The 18,386-nt window shown below is 37.0% G+C and overlaps 1 protein-coding gene across 1 annotated transcript in view; it reads right to left on the bottom strand.

Moving 5' to 3' along the window:
• Nucleotides 1–18,049, bottom strand: part of kank3 (KN motif and ankyrin repeat domains 3) — a 67,876-nt gene extending 49,827 nt beyond the window's left edge. The window contains exon 1 of the mRNA XM_030131384.1: nt 17,979–18,049. The gene's annotated coding sequence lies outside the window, so the exon portion shown is untranslated. The remainder of the gene's footprint in view (nt 1–17,978) is intronic.
• Nucleotides 18,050–18,386: the final 337 nt, after the last annotated feature.

Here is an 18,386-nt window from a genome sequence, read left to right as displayed (position 1 = left end):
GAACACTGTTAGCATGGTTAGCATAGTGCGATTTCTCCTCAGTTTTCGCCTGCGACATCTTTCTTCTTCCACAAGAAGAAGCCCGAGAGCTGACAACACTGGTATCTTCTTATTACAAGCCATCCGTTCAACGAGTACAACAAGGACAACCCTTCTGGACTATTCAACACTCTCTGCTGACAACAATGACTGATGACAGCGAGCTCTGCGTTTAGCGAGATGTTCCGTCATTTACCGCTTTTACATCTTGCGCTAGCGCAGAACGTACACTGCAGTCGGTACTCGATTTGGTGTGTTCTTAACACTTTTTTGACTGTTTCGGGAAGACGGGAGCTGACTGATCAGTTGGGCTACCTTTTCTGGCGTCAATCAGCAGTCAGGTTGGTGTGTCTTCGCCCTAAGTTAATTTATTTTAAGGATAAGATGATAAAAAAAAAAAAAAACACAAAAGAAACTTCCATGTAAATATGTTCAAAATTCAATTTTACTAAAAGTTATGCAATCCAATATGGCTGCCATCCTGTGACATCATAATATGCAAATTAGATGAGTACATTTACTCCCATCATAATTTTGGGTCATACCTAATGTTTTTTCTGATTTACAGTACGACTTTATCTCCAACCACGTCCATGATACAGTTTTTTGAAATCTTGAAATCAAAATTGAATATTTTTGAGGCACATAAAGGGTTAACTCCACTGCTTCCCCTCGTTCATCTAATCAGTTTTTTCTCTGATTTCTAGCAACGCAAATAAAGCAACTCAAGGCGAGTGTAAAGCCCAGCAAGGCTGACCCAGATATCTGGTCTACAGATTCGTGTTTAAGAGGAGACCGACTTCACAACAGTAGCGACTGGAGTCTCCAGATGTTCCAGTCTCATAACTCCACAACAGGACCAGATGTTGGCCCGCGCTGTTTTCTGCCCAGAAACAACTGAAATATGTGCCTGTTATAGTGTTATTTCCTTGGCTTGGTAGAAATTATCCCAGTTGAGCAGGTCTTTGATGCAGAGGCTGGAGGTAATGACAGGACGACGGATGCAGCCACGTCTTTGAAGCGTCTCCAGAAGCTCCTGAACTTCCACAAAACACACCTTCATTAACGTGAAGCTGCTGGAAAATACACGTCTGTGGACTCGAATCCAGTTTTCCACAATGCACTGATTCAGTTGATGTCAGAATGAACGATGATAAAGGAGACTCCTGGAATCATCTGACAATTTCTGCTATCTTGTCCTTGAACAATTAATCTAATTCATTCTGTTAAAGTTTATGTTATTATGTTCAGGTCTTATGTCCCAGATTTTTCCAGTTTCACATGATTCGTCGTTCCAACATCCTTTTCTTTACTGAAAGTATCTATAGACTTTATTATAGGAATCCTCACTTTTAAAAAGGCACATTCATTACTTAATGACTAACATTCAGACAATAAACTGCAGTATCTGAGGTTCCAATTTTTTGGGGTTTTTCACTGTATAGACAAACGTATTGGGACATGTTGATTTCAGGTGTTTCTTTTCTCACAGGGGTCTGGGATACAAAACAGTAATGACAAATGTCAGAATATAGTTCAATATTGGGATAAATATCATTGCATTGGTAAGTTTGGTTGATTTTGTTCCTTGTTTTTTTTTATCCATGACTATGATTTTAAATGTCCTACCTCTAAATTTCTAAAATATTTTTCACGCTCTGTAAATAATAATTTTCCACCACAACTAACCATCTACTTTCTTCACATCTCACTGAGGAACAAAAATCTCCCATTAAACTTCAAGGAAATACTGATGTTTGTATCTCAAATCATCATGAACAGGACATCTTACAGCTGTAGACATGATGTGTCCCAATATTTTTGTCCATATAGTTTATAAACATTAATATTTCCTCAAAGTTAGAAATGTTATTCTGACATTTGTCATTATTGTTTTGTATCCCAGACCCCTAGTAGAAAGAAACACCTGAATTCAACATGTCCCAATACTTTTGTCCATATAGTGTATCACTAATGAAGGAAAACTTGCAATAAAATATTAATCATGTAACTGACAACGGCAAAAACATACAGGGTGGGGAAGCAAAATTTACAATGAACATTTAGTTGTTTTTTCTCAGCAGACACTACGTCAGTTGTTTTGAAACCAAACATACATTGATGTCATAATCATACCTAACACTATTATCCATACCTTTTCAGAAACTTTTGCCCATATGAGTAATCAGGAAAGCAAACGTCAAAGAGTGTGTGATTTGCTGAGTGCACGCGTCACACCAAAGGAGATTTCAAAAATAGTTGGAGTGTCCATAAAGACTGTTTATAATGGAAAGAAGAGAATGACTATGAGCAAAACTATTACCAGAAAGTCTGGAAGATACTATTAAAGAAGAATGGGAGAAGTTGTCACCTGAATATTTGAGGAACACTTGTGCAAGTTTCAGGAAGCGTGTGAAGGCAGTTATTGAGAAAGAAGGAGGACACATAGAATAAAAACATTTTCTATTATGGACATTTTCTTGTGGCAAATAAATTCTCATGACTTTCAATAAACTAATTGGTCATACACTGTCTTTCAATCCCTGCCTCAAAATATTGTACATTTTGCTTCCCCACCCTGTAGATGTGTTAGGTAAAGTTCGTAGTCCACTCAGATATGTCAAACCAACTCCATTAATGGTATCGACTTGATTTTAAAACCAGTCCCTGCAGATATTATAATAATAATAATAATAATTTAAATGCTGTTCACCATAGCAATGCAAACTTAACATATTGTGATGTAAATAAAAAACATCACAGTGCTTACGATTGGTACAACACCGGAGGAGGAAGGAAAATGATACTTCTCTAAATAAAAATGTAGCTTTAACCCATAAACACCCACTGGTGACCAAAATAATTTAGTGATAAAGTTAGATAACTGTTGATCCATTAATTCTATCCATACATGTAAATAATTGGTGTAAAATGCTGTTTGTCATCTTTTCATGGTCATCAGATATGACCCATTTGGACGTTCAGAGGCTTTGTAGTTACCGTGGAAACGCTGTCATCTTCTACAACATCGATTCATCAGTAAAACCCATGGAGTTGGATCAATGACAGTGGATGGACACACTTGTTTTTATGTTCAGTTAATGATATATTTTACTGAAAAAGTCACTTTTTCCTCCAATTTCTCTGTTTTTGATATAATTACGCTCAACTTTAATTTGACCTTTTATGAACATTTATCATGATCAGTAAATTAAATATAGAAAAACACCTGATTTTCACTTAAGAATGCAAAATACTGACCATATTATCAGAATAAATGGGGATAAATCACTTAAGAAAAAAGTAAAAATACAGAAAAAAAAATCATTTGGGATCTGCCACAAAAGTAGCACTGGGTCTTTATGAGTCAAGATGTTTTTTCAGGCAAGAATATAGTTGTTTAGACTCAAATTTGTGGTTTATTAATCAAGAGAACAAACAAAACAAAAACGTCCAATAAAATATTAAACCTATTCCTGACTATGTTTAAATGTACAAGATGCGATGGAAAGTGATCACATGTGTCCTTGGAAACCCAGACCCAGCTCAGATGTATTCATGATAATCCATCTTCTTTACTTTAAACACTAATACAGTCAGACATAGATGGACATTTTGGGGCTTGTTTCATTTATCTGTGAGAAATACCTGACATTTAAGTATCAGAAGTGGAACGGGGGGGTTTTCCCAGTCAGCTGTTCATCAGCCTGGTCGTTGCCTCCAGCCTCCATGTGCAGTTTCTTAAATACAAAAAGCCGATGGAAACTCAGACTGCTTTTCTCCACATCACAGGCATCACATGACCGTTAACAGACCAGGGAACGATCATAAAACAGCTTCGACTTTTGATTTCAGACACAAAATCATCTCAAAGTGCAGCAGCTTCACATATGACAAAACCCAAAAGGATCCATGTTATTACTGAGAGAATTACTGCAAACTGTGGTTCTGGTTCTGACCCAGGGTTTTGGATCCAACTTTACTCATTATATAAAATCTGACTTTTGATCTTTACCTGACAGAGGTCAGAGGTTAAGATGTACTTGACCTCTGACCTTTGTGTTATAAAATGACATGTTACATAACTACTACACCTGCAGACTGAAAACACACTGATATGAACAGGAACACAACAGCGTCCCTTATGTAAACTCACTATTTATTAACTCTGGCTTTTACCGACTATTAGAAATGAGAAAACCCGACAGGTTTTTAAGAATTTTATGTGGTTTTATGTTAAATGAGTCGACGTTTGTGGAGCCTTTTCACAACCTGAACTGACTTTAATCACATGTAAATGATTAACATTTACATGTGATGCATGTATGTCCCACGTTCATAAATGGTTTCCTTGTGAGAAAGTTGTGTCTAATTTCACAGTTTTTGAAGCAAAGGAATAAAAAAGGGAACCAATTCTTATTCTAGACCCTCCTTCACGTACTCACTTACTGTGGATAAAAGAGTCGACTGTTAAAGTCTATTTTGAGGCTGCGTCGCTGCAGTGTGAACTGAACATCAGCGCCTTCATCATGACTTCATAAGGCCCAGTGCTTTTCCACAGGCTCCTCATTTCTTCCATTATACACCAGCGAACAGAGCCATCACTGTTCGCTGATGTTACTGATGCACGTTCTGTGACGGGTTTAGAAAAGGTTCTGCTCCCGTTTACCCCTTTAGCCCCTGACGTGTCTGTGGTGAACGTTCTGAATGTATGATTTAGTTTAAATATTCATACAAATTCAACCGTTTGCTCAATAGGAAAAATGTCAAAAAGTGCCGACAGAATAGACCTTGTTCTTTCCATAGACATCTGAGCATGCTCAGTACAGCCCCCACCACCTGGGGAATGGGGGGCAAAACACAAAGCAGTGAATGAGACCGACTCACTATAAAAATAGACAGTTTGGGCTTTTTTTTTTTTTTTTTTTAAACACCATTTTCCTTGTTTTTACTGTTGCTTGTAGTGTTACCGTGATTTTCCTTTTTTTTTTTTTTTCCTGCATTTTTACCAAGTTTTAACCGTGTAACTGCTTTCTGGAGTTCAACCAGGTGTCAAAAAGGAGCTGGACTGATTTAGAAAAAAAGAGCCCAAAACAAAAACTACTGGGCCCAAATTCAAATACTTTTTGTTCAGTGTGTTCCAGTCAACATGACACATAAATATATAGTGGTGTGTTATCTGTGCACATTATAAGCATTATTAGTGTCAAATACCACGCACTGAAGGTTGGGTTATGTGAACTGGAGATCTCTGCGTGAATTGACACGCGATCAAATGGCATTGAATAATATGCGAAAGGTCGAAAATGCGTAGTTATTAGGGCTACATGATATAGGAAAAAAATAGCTTTGCAATTTTTTTTAACCCTGCGATATGAAAAAATACTCAGGAGGATTGGTGGAGCATTTTGTTGCATTGGAGGAGTTGTGTTTCCTCACGTTGTGGCAACAGGTGTAAGGCACTGTCGACCCAGAACACAGGTTTCAGTTTCATCCTTCTTTAGCTGAAATAATTCCAGATAACTGACATTGCTTTTCTTTTCGGCACCATGTCTTCATTTTCAGTGATTTTCTCTTGTTCGTTGCTCAATTTTCAATGTTGCTACCTGTGACTCACTCCATGTGCAGGGGCGTGGTCTGCTTTGGCAAACTGATTAAGAACTATTGTGATTGGTGGATCGTTGTGCACAGTGTGTGTCAGGTACCCGGGGTTGAAATTCGATGAGTTGAGTTCATTTGCCTCCTACATCACAGAACCTGCAACGAAACTATTGCGCGCACGTACATTGCGATGACGATGCTCAAATGATCGAGTAGGTATAGCACACCAAATGCCATAAGAACTGTCATGACATGCAACGCCATTTCTTGAGATCCGTCTGGTTCCAGTTCACGTTAAACATCCTAAATCTCTTACTGAAGTACGTTCTGAGTGTCTTATTTAGTAAAAACCTGTCAAACTTCATTTCCTCTCTTTGTCTTTTTCCATTATTCCACCGAAAACAATGATCTGAAGTAGAAATACGACTTCTTCTATAAAACTTTCATTGTGTGACCAACAGAAAGGGTTGAGTCATTTGTGGCGTCGCAGTGACACGCAGAAAGTGTTTCTAAAAGCAGTGGTGGTTTGGTTGGTTTCCGAGGGAAGCGGAATCTGACCTGGTCATCTCCGATTGGCCAGACGAAAAGTGAATGATCACCAGCGGCCTCCTGAGGACACGTTCAGCAGATGGAGCCGGAGCGTTTGTGTTTGGTTTGGTTTTGGCGTTTTCCCACCCTGGTGTTTCTGCTGCTTTCCCTTCATGTGTATTTATAGCCCTGGGTTTTCACTGTTTCTCATGATCAACCGAGGGAGGAGCGAGTCAGTGATGTGCAGGCGAATGCAGGGTCACGTTTAACAGAAAGCACCAGAACATGATAAGAGACCTGAGCTGTACATCAGAGCATGTGTTCGCCCTCAGACGCACAGATGAACTTCCACTGATCATCCAACAACATCTACAGAACTCAACTCTATTAAATCAACTCCTGCGGTCGCATCTCAGGCATCACATGACCATTAACAAACCAATGAAAGATCATCAAACGGCTAAATTATCCCAAATTATAGCAGCTTCAAGTACAAAAACACCCAAAATGATCCCAGATACTATAAAAGAAGAGTCCAGTTCTGGTTCTGTCCTGGGTTTTTGGAACCACATCAACCGTCCTGTAGAAAAGTCTTATTCCAACTTTATCTTTGTTGTTTTTCCAGGGTTCAAATGATCATATTTGTTTATTTCTGTCTTTTCTTCACATACAAGAAATACGTTTTGTTACATCTTTTACGTTGTTAACATTTTGTTGCATCTCTTACATCGTTAGTATCTTGTTGCATTTTTACCTTGGCAGTGCTTTGTTGTGTCTTTTACATTGTTAGCTTCTTGTTGTGTTTCATGTTGTTAGCGTTTGGATGCATCTTTTACATTGTTAGCGTCTTGCTACATCTTTTTTGTTGTTCACATTCTGTTGCATTTTTTACATGGTTAGCATTTTGTTCCATCTTTTATGTTGTTGGAATTTAATTACATCTTTTACATGGTGCGTCTTTTTATGTTATTAGTATCTCGTTGCATTTTCTAAGTTAACATCTTGTTGCGTCTTTTACTTTAGTTGCCTCTTGTTGCGTTTTTGTTTGTGCTATTTTAATCCTGTTGTGTCCTGTTGCAACTTTTATGTCTTATTCCATCTTTTTTGTAGTTGTCATCTTGTCTTTAATGCATTTTCTTGGTCTTTCCTCTGTTATGTCATTATTGTCTTGTATATTTTCCGTTGTTTTCACCTGGTTACACTTTTGTCTCACACTTTCATTACATTTTTAGGTCGTTTTCATATTGTTGCTTCTTTACCAAATAATTTAAAGCCACAAATATCTGTCTTTAAAGTGATTCAAGATTGATATTTTGACATTTATCATGATATTAAAAGATAAATACATTTTCAGTCATATCATCTCATCCTGTTGATCTAAAAATCTACAGAAACAGCAGCAGCGAACCGTAGGAAACCAGACTGAACCCTGAACGTATCCTCATACTGTAGATGCTCGTGTGCCGTTCCAGCTGATTTACTTCAGTGTAAACAGTCAGATCTGCTTCAACAGCTCTACATCAGGATGTTTGTTTGACTCTGGTGTTAAAGGTCGTTAAAGTCCCATTTTCAGACACTTCTATGATGAAGCTTCGACCCCGTCGCTGCCTGAAGCCACAGTCTACGTCTGACTGTAGGTTTTACTGAGTTACAAACAACGTATTCAATCAGATCAACAAACATGATTAATCTGTCGACATGAGTGGATTTGAAACATGTCTGATACTTCCACGCAGCACCACTGGAATCACATTAGCCGATTTCACATTAAACCTAATTTGCTTCTTGACATAAACAAGTTATGATGCTGAAGAAAATTTAATTATAAGAATTTAGAGCCAGTTTTTAGACCAAATTCACCAACTTCTGTTGTTTTTACCCAAAGTCACTGGTAATACACTATATGGACAAAAGTATGTGGACACGTTGAACTCAGGTGTTTCTTTTCTAACAGGGGTCTGGGATACAAAACAATAATGACAAATGTTATAATATAGTTTTATATTGAGATAATAATCATTGCATTGGTTAGTTTGGTTTAAACTGTTATATTTGTTTCCAAAATGCCTCAGAGATGGTTTTTACTTACTTTACTCAACAGTGATTTTTTTATCCATTACTATGATTTTAAATGTTCTTCCTCTAAGTTTCTAAAATATTTTTCATGCTCTGACTGTAAATAATCATTTTTTACCACAACTAACCACCTACTTTCGTCACATCTTACAGAGGAAGAAAAATCTCCCATTAAACTTTAAGGAAATATTGATGTTCAGGCTGATTTGACAGATATAAGCATCAATTTGTAACATTTCCTTAAAGTTTAATGAGAGATTTTTCTTCCTCAGTGAGATGTGAAGAAAGTAAATGGTTACTTTTGGTGGAAAATTATTATTTAAAAACAAACAAAACTAACCAATGCAAATGTGAATGGTTGGATGTGAATTTTTTATTTTTTTTATATAGATGGAGTTATAGAAATGCATATGATACTGCTCTTTATATGTTGTAGTTTGAATTAATGTCTGCTTTTTTAATGATAACATCAGCCTGCCCAGGGACTACAGGTGGAAATTAGCACTAGTACTACAACCTGGCACATTACGTCTCTCCTGTTTAAGGTTTATGTTTATTGTTCATTGTCCCTGTAGATAAATAAATAAAACACAAAAAAAGAGATTAATGAAAATATAAAACTATATGATGATATTTGTCATTATTGTTTTGATTCCCTGTTAGAAAAGAAACACCTGAATTCAACGTGTCCACATACTTTTGTCCATATAGTGGATTTACCTATTACTGTTTATTTCCACCTGGTTTTATTTCGATCATCTGTACATATTCTCTGCTACAAAACAAACCTACGACTCCAAATGCTGTTTTTGTTGTAAAAACTGAAGCCACATGTGGAAAAACGTCTGCTGCGTCTTCCAGAAACTGAGCTGAACTTCTGAAGAGCTTCTCGTCTCATCGGGGGTAATTTAGAAACCACTCCAATCGCACGATCTGCCACGAAGCACAAAGTGGTAATTTCCATTTTCAAAGCCTGGACGCCTGTTAATTACGAGAACAGCCCCGTTCACTCAGACCGACACATTAAACCCAGAAAATCCAAGTCTGCTGTAAATATGTCAACAAACTACAGCTGGAAGATCCTCTGAAGATCTGCAGAGTCACAATCCAGGCCCCGTTTGGACGGATTTACAACCAAATGTCAACTTTTACTCCACTTGTCCTGGTTTCTGTCGGTTTAGTCAGTGTGTGGCAGCTTTTTTTTTTGTTGGATCCGACTAGAAACTCCAACACTATTACAATATTTTAACCGTATCTTTTCTGTACATGTGAAAATAACTAAACTCTAAAGCTGTAACTCTGACAGTTTTTCACCGTCTAAAGTCGTCATTTCATGTCATTATTTCTTCAGCAGCAGGAAAAAAAATGCACAAACTCCAGGTTAAAGTGAATAAAACGAAAAACTGTGGTGCAGGTTTTTCTGATTAATCAGGTGATAACATCCTCTACACCCCCCCCCCCCCCCCCCCCAAAAAAAAAAAAAATCTGAAAATGCACTGTTCATGTCTGAAACTGACATAACTTTATAAAAACAAGGAGGTTCTTGAATTTAACACTAAGTCAAAGCAGTAAATACTTCAATGAAACTGGATCAATGAACGTCAAACTCACAGCAAATAATCAATAAATGTGGGAAACAATACAAAACTTAAAAAAAAAAAAAAAAAAAAAAAAACAACTAGAAAAGTACTTGTAGAACACAGACCTCCGCCAATGCAGATCAGTGCCGCCCCCCGGCCCACCCAATCACCACCAAAATTTAATCATTTGTTCCTTGTGCCAGTATCAACATTTCCTGAAATTTTCATCCAAATCCATCCATAACTTTTTGAGTTATCTTGCACACACACACACACACACACACACAGACAAACCAACGCCGGCAAAAACAGAACCTCCTTGGCGGAGGAAATAAACATAAGTGGAGTGATTTCTAGATTTTTAGGCCAGTATTTTCAACTAAGGTTGTAAATAGAAGACGTATTTGTCCATGAAAAAAGGATTTGAGTAGTTCAGAAAGTTCTGTATTTATAATTATTAACCATCAGCCAATATCGACCACAGTTTCAGCCAAAACCAACAGTTGCTATGACTGCAATTCTACTGAAAATTAAATTACATATTAATATTATTTAATTATATAAGACGATGAGCTAAAAGGAACAAAAATGGGAGGGAAAAAAAAAAAAAATTTTTTTTTTTAATAAGATGGAAGATGAACAAAATTAGCAGTATATGAAAAATAAAACATTACAAATTAAAACATTAATTTTAAAAATTAAGAAAATGAACAATGTAAACTAACATTAACAGAAAATGAACAAATATTATTATTATTATTATTATTATTATTATTATTATTATTAATAATAATAATAACCATCAGCCTCAGTTTCAGCCAATACAGACAGTTGGTTGATCAGATTAATTAACCAAATGAATCAATTGCTTCATTTCTATTGTGAACAGATGCTAAAGTATTGATATAAATTCAATACAAACCCACTGACTGATTAACACTATGTGTAAAATACCATAATTACACTAATAAATGGACCATAGACAACGAATGTTGAGCTGGAAAGTTTCAACACTGTTATTTATTCTGTTTTTAATGATACGATCTGTACAATTCCTCTAAAAAGTCGATAATATGACAAACTCCTGAGATCACTCTGCCCTAGAATAGAATAAATATGTTTGAAACCCTCTGAAAATGGAAACATTACAGCTGTTATTATAATAAACTTTCTACTTCTGCCAAAACGACAAATGGTTGGAGCTGCAACATGTCACCGACTGGAAAAAAACACAAACGTTTCCATGATAGTAAATCGTTTCCTTTTGGAGCTAAATGTCGTATATTTGCAGGTTTCAGCCTCTGCTCCTTTTATTTAACAAATCAGTGAAAAGTCCAAACAACAGTCGCAGTCACATGAACCTTATTTTTACCATTATTTATTCACTTTTTTGTTTTTTGTTTTTTAAGGACAACTGTTTAATTCTACTGTATAACCACATAATTTTAAGATTTTATTGTTTTTTGTGATTCTGATCATAAGCCATATTGTGACATTAACTCATTAAAATAATAACTGATGGTCGGCGGCTGCTCTGCTTTAACGCTGAACTCTGAAACCTGCACCGCTGCGTCTTTAAATGTTTGTAAGAGGAACCTGCTGTAAATATAAATCCTCAGCAATCCATCAAGGTGACGTCAGTGAAGGTCTGGAGGAACTGAGCTGAAGCTTCCAGGTCAGATTTAGAACCACATTCAGACGGGGACGATCACAATCACCGAATGCAAATCGAGTGTTTACGGTAACGGCATCGAGTCCAGAAATAAAAGCAGATAAAAGACAACAGACGCAAAGTTAAACTGTCCAGAGACTCCGACTATTTATACATGAGAACGGATCCGTTATGACCCAAGATTCACAAGCACCGCCTCCGTCTGAGCTCCAACTACAACACAACCAGGGTTTATTTTCATTTGTATTGGTTTAGGTTTCATCTCATGCTGGTTGAGTCCAGTCCACTTCGATCTGGATCACTCTATGTCCTGGATTATCTACAGTTTTCATGTAAAGGCCTTTTGTTAGGGAACAAAAATGACCAACATGATCAAGAAAATGAACAAAAATGAATAAAATTAGCATTTAGTCAACAAAAATGAGCAAAAATTATAAAGAAAATGAAGAAACATTAACAAAATAACCACTGAAATTAACAAAAACTTAATAAGAGTCAACAAAATTAGCCAAAAAATTGATAGAATTAGCATTGAGTGAATAAAATAGAACAAACTAAAGAGTAAAATGAAGAAAAATGACCAAACTAATTAGCAAAATTAAGGAAAATGAAGAAAATAAGCATTAAAATGAGCAACAAAATAAAGAAAATGAACAAAAATGAATAAAATTAGCATTTAGTGGACAAAAATGAGCAAAATAATAAAGAAAATGAAGAAATATTAACAAAATAGCCATTGAAATGAACAAAAAATTAGCAAAAGAGTCAACAAATTGAACAAAATTAGCCAAAAAATGAACATAAATGTACAGAATTAGTATTTAGTGAATAAAATAGAACAAAATGAAGAGTAAAATGAAGAAAAAGGACCAAAATAATTAGCAAAATTATGGGAAATGAAGAAAATAAGCATTAAAATGAGCAACAAAATCAAGAAAATGAACAAAAATGAATAAAATTAGCAGAGTGAACAAAAGTGAGCAAAATAATAAAGAAAATGAAGAAACATTAACAAAATAACCATTGAAATGAACAAAAAATTAACAAGTCAACAAAATGAACAAAATAAGCTGAAAAATGACCAAAAATGTATAAAATTAGTATTTAGTGAATAAAGTAGAACTAAATAAAAAGTAAAATGAAGAAAAATGACCAAAATAATTAGCAAAATTAAGGAAAATGAAGAAAATAAGCATTAAAATGAGCAAAAACTCAACAAAAGAAAGAAAATGACTAAAACTGTCCATGTGTTTCTTAAAGGCGGCTGTGATCGTATGACCTTTGACCTGATCCTGAGTAACTCACAATCTAGACGAGCTAAAATTAAACCCTGGTAATAGAACTAAAAGTGGAAACCGGCGGTGGGTGGTGGTGTGTTATCAGACAGGGGCTGAGATGAACTTCCCTCAGGTTCATGTGGTGAAACCTCGTCCTCCTGCTGTGTTGGGGGCGGAGCCGAATGTAGACACATCGACGCTGACCTCACGACTTCACTAACCAGTCTGAGCGTCTATTTTTGAGGCGGCGGAGGTAAGTCAAACCCCAGGGTCCTGTTGCAGGAAGCATGAGGAGCTGTTGGAGGCTTAACACTAAATTAAAGACGCATTCCAGTCTGGACCTGGGTCGGACCATTACCCATCAGCCCCTGGTCCGCATCAGACACATGCACACGACGCCTTTAATTCCTGTTTCATTTTTCATAAAGCGGCTCCAGATCCATCAACTAATTAAATCAAAGCTCATATATAACTTCTATCAGTGATCAACAGGAACTAGTCACGGAAAAAATTATTAGACCGCCCCTTGTTTTCTTCAGTTTCTAGTTCATTTTAATGCCTGGTCCAACTAAAGGTCCATTTGTTTGGACAAATATAATGAGAACAACACAAACAGCTCATAGTAGTTTAATTTCAGAGCTGATATCTATGCATTTAACATGTTTTTTTGATAATAAACAAAATCACTTCAGTTTTTCCATCAATATTTATGTCATTGCACTGACAAAAACAGTGCTTTTATTCATTCCATGTTTTCTTTTCTGTCTGTTTTAGTCACATGACACACACAGGAGTTAGGACTGGATTGCATAAATATACCACGACTGTATATTGATATCTGTAACAATTTCCATGTTATAAACCATCAAACTGTCAATATATAAAAACACTCAAGAATATGGTCTTGATGTAAATATCCTTGAGTGTTTTTATATTTTTTATCGAGGCAAAAACTACCTGTAAGTAAAATTTCATTACATAATGACTTTTTGACTAGGGATGTAAACAATTAATCGACTAATGATTAATTGTTCTCAATTAAATTATTAATTGTGAGTTAATTGCACACCTGTCTGAAGGCTGTCGGTTTGTCCGTGCTGCGATGCCGCAGCTGTGATAGGTGGTCATTGAACTGGATCATGGCGTTGACCAGTTAGAATGTCTGTATGGACATGGAGGACCAAACACAGACCAGCCGGTCTGTTTGTGGGAGCGGTGCACCCCCGAATAAATACAGGCGGGGTCGGTATCGGAGCGTTTTCCTGGAGGTTGGTGTAGTCTACAGTCAGTGAAAAGTTTCACTCTCACTTCTGTGGGGGGGGGCACGGAGTGGGCACGGACTGCACCATACCCCTATAGTATTAGAAGGAGGACGGAAAGTGACGCATGCACGCACGCACACATCCTCCGGTCGTACTGCACGTGTGAGTCCCCCCCCTGACGAAACGCACACGCGTGCACCCCCCACCCCCCCCCACACACACACACATTATACACACACACACACATTATACACACACACACACACACACACACACACACTACACACCGCCACATCAACAGATGAATTCCACAGGAAACACTGACTGTATCCAGTGGTTCAATAAATCAATCATTAGGGAATATGACGTGGTTTTATCATGGAGTGTAAAAACAATATTTAGCTTTTATTCTTATAGTATCTTATTTTATTCTCATAGTATTGTATTGAAAAAGAAATTCAGGTTCTCAGGAAAATCGGCGCTTATCAATTAATCATTAATCAATCGATAAGGGCAACCAACTAACGATTAATGAATTAATCGATAATTTGCATCCCTGTTTTTGACCATGCAAATTCAGACTTGCTCGTACTTGAAGACAGATTCTGTCCATTTAAATGTCATTTTGTTTTTGTTTTTTGTTTTATTTTGTTTCTTTACATGTTCAAAATAAATACATAAAATAAAATAAATGTTAATAAACATTCTTGAACAAATATAGCCCATTATAAGTAAAGGCAAATTTGAACAATGAACAAACTTTGTAGACGTCCCAAGGAAGATACATATACAACCTGAAATGAATCCAACTAATAGTTTCGTCAGAGAAGATGTTTGAAGAAACTGCTAACGAAAACAACGATGATAAAGACAACGCCTTGACAACAGCTCATGACCGATCGACCGGTGAGATAAAAAAGCACCTGAACTGACATAAGGAGTGGAATAGAAAGGACAGACCATGATATTAAATGTTTCTCTGTCACCACATGACACATACCATCCTCCTGCTGCAGAGCCCTGGGTTCTAGTCTGGAAACGTTATGCCCTGAAATCCTCACCGATCCAGTGTCTGCATTGCATTCTGGTCTATTTCCTGCTACCGTCTACATCAGCCTCTGACCCCTCGCCTCAGAGAAGCTGAAACCAGACGTCTAAGCTGCGAATTATCCTCCCCGGAGCTACTGGAGGTACCTGAACGTGACACGACATCATCTGAACCTCCAGAGAGTTGTCTGTGTAGGTTCTCCTTTACCCAGGTCAACGTTCTTCTTGGTAGTTCTGGGTTCAACTGGACACTTTTGAAAATGTTTCATCTCTCATCCAAAAGACTTCTGCAGTTCTAGTAACTTTTGGGGGAAACTGGACTCATGAACCTGCAGGGGGAGGGGTCTGTGTAGGTGTTTCTCCATATGCCAATGAACTTAATGGATGGAATGGATTATTACAGTGTTTTTCAAACTTGGGGTCAATTCAAATGGGGTCGCCAGAAATTTCTAGTAATTGATTAAAAAAAAAACAAAAATAGGACCAATGGTCCTGTAGCTTACCGGCCAAATTAAAAGCTTTGGAAAATGTATCCAGATGCCATTTATTATCACCCAGTTCTGTGTATTTATTCTATTACAGAAATAGCCCATGTTTTGGTCATATTCCAATCAGATCTGTAAAAAATTCAAATTCCAACTTGATATCATTGATACTGATTTATTGGATCAATCCACTTCCTATCTGTTATAATGGGAAAATTTGTCAAAGTCACACCAAATCCAGAATCAGATCCGGATCCAAATAATTTCAATCCCTTGTGTTGACATCATCATAAAGAAGCTGTATACCAAGTTTGAAGTCAATCAGAATTGTAGTTTCAGAGAAGAAGATGATTGAAAGTTTTATAATGGATGACAGACGACGACGATGGACGCCGCATGACGACAATAGTTTACAGCCTGTCAGTCGGTAAGCTAAAAATGGGCAACGAACAAGAGAAAATCACCGTAAACGAAGACTTGGTGCGAAAAACAAAAAGCAACGTCAGTTATCTGGAATTATTTTGGCTACAAGAAGGATGATATTGAAATACGTGTTCCGTGTCGATGATGCCTTACACCTGTCGCCACAACAACAAGAAACAACTAATTTGTTTGACCATTTACGTCGGCACAACACCGCTATTACATAAGCATGAGTATTTTTTCATATCGCAGGGTTAAAAAAATCACAATGTCAGTTTTTTTTCAATATCGCGCAGCCCTAGTTGGTAACCATTGGATTAACACCTCCACAGACCACTCCCTTCTGTTAACACCTCCACAGACCACTCCCTTCTGTAACACCTCCACAGACCACTCCCTTCTGTTAACACCTCCACAGACCACTCCCTTCTGTAACACCTCCACAGACCACTCCCTTCTGTTAACACCTCCACAGACCACTCCCTTCTGTTAACACCTCCACAGACCACTCCCCCTGCAGGTTTGTTAGGACAGTTATTAGAACTGAAGAAGTCTGTGGGCTGAGAGATGAAACATTTTCAAAAGAGCTAAACCAGTTCAGTTGAACCAAGAGGAACTAGCAAGAAGAACATCCAGAAAGGAAAACTGAGGATGTAATAACAGAGGAGCAAACAGACAGAGGAGGGGGAGTGGGGGGTGGGGGGGTCCAACACTTCTGACAATAGGGGGGGATTTCCATCCCATGAAACAGCCTCACCCACACAGTTTTACAAGGTTTTACAAGAGACAAAAAACACAACATGACTTCTGGGAACTTTTACCTCAGTTCTAGTGGATGTAGAGCAGACAGAAGCAGATTTAACAGACTTTAACAGCAGGAAATACAGAGGAAGTCTCAGAAAACAGGCTTATTTGGAAAAAAAACACAGAGGAGCAACAGAAGTCTGATCAAACACACACAATATCATCTTGAGAATAATAATATAATAAAAAAAAATGTCTCCTCAGACTACGACATGGGAAGGAAATGCAACAATAGAACCGATTCATCAAATATTACAGGATAAAAAAAGCAAGAAAGTCAAAGAAAGGTGCAACAATGTGGAAAAGGACCGATAATCTGATCAAAAATGAACAATATAACATCTGGAACAGCTGATAAAGTCCAAATCTGACAGTAAATATCATCTAAATGTGTCTCCTCAGATCACCATGCAAAGAAGGGCAACAGTTAGGCTAGATGAGAAGGATTTAAAGAAGAGATTTAACACCGACTCAAAGGTAAAAATCAAGAGGAAGTAAAAGAAAACATGAGTTTAAGATGCACTGAATGGAAGGAAAGTAATATTCTAATGAGAAATGCACAATATTATGTCTGAATGTACAGAGGATGTTTAATATAAGCAGAAATGTTACTCCTCAGACCGCGACACAAGAAGGAAATGCAATAAATAAATAAATAAAAATAGAGCAGATGAATTAAATATTGAGGATAAAAAAGCAAGAAAGTTGAATAAACGTGACTTTAAGGTGCAGTGATTCAGAAGAGGAGCACAAATCTGATCAAAAATACACAATATTACGTCTGTAACAAGTGAGAATATCAACATCTAATACTAAATATCAACAACTCAGACAAAAGCAGCAGAAAAAACTGAATAAAAGTGAGATTTTAAGGATTGAAAAAAGCCAAAAGAGAAAAAAACTAAATTTTGGCGGACTTTTTCCTATATTTATAACGGAACTTAAACAAACCATAAATAAAAATATAAAAGTTAAAAATTACAGGAATAAAAACATAAAAAACATGAGCTGAAACTACTGAAAGTCCGCAGATCCATCAGATGTAAAGACAATCACGTCACCTGCGATCAATAATAAATCACTGAAACTTTTCTGATTCTGGTTTCACTACAAACACACACAGACAAAAGCCTTCGATCGATTATCGGTTCGGAATCAGCTGATCGATGCCCGGCGGGTCTTACCTTGTGGCCCGTCTCCGTCCAGTCACACTGGGACTGCTCATGACTTTCACAGAAGGTAAGAAAAGTTTGGGAGGAGGGGAAAAAAAAAAAAAAAAAAGGTCCAACCCGCGGCTCCGTCTGAGTCAAGTCCGGAAGTACCAACCCACCACTTCCGGTCCGGTGCTTCACAATATGAGTCCGGGTTGAATAGACTGGAACGACAAAAGCACAAACAGTTTGTCTCATTAACACAGTTAGTATCACATTAATGTTTTTTATTGGATGTAATTTAAGACTAATCCTCCCAGCAATTAAATTAATCAATAAATGTTAAGCTAAACTAAGCTAAAATAACCTTTTATTAATCATCTGCAATTTGTTGTTTCTAATGCTGTTTTTTATGACACTTAATTTTTATTAGTAATTTAT

Source organism: Sphaeramia orbicularis, chromosome 4 (genome assembly GCF_902148855.1).
Source record: "Sphaeramia orbicularis chromosome 4, fSphaOr1.1, whole genome shotgun sequence".
In the NCBI taxonomy this organism is placed as follows: domain Eukaryota; kingdom Metazoa; phylum Chordata; class Actinopteri; order Kurtiformes; family Apogonidae; genus Sphaeramia; species Sphaeramia orbicularis.
The sequence above is the reverse complement of the archived record's forward strand: the minus strand, read 5'-3'. Positions and strand labels throughout refer to the sequence as shown.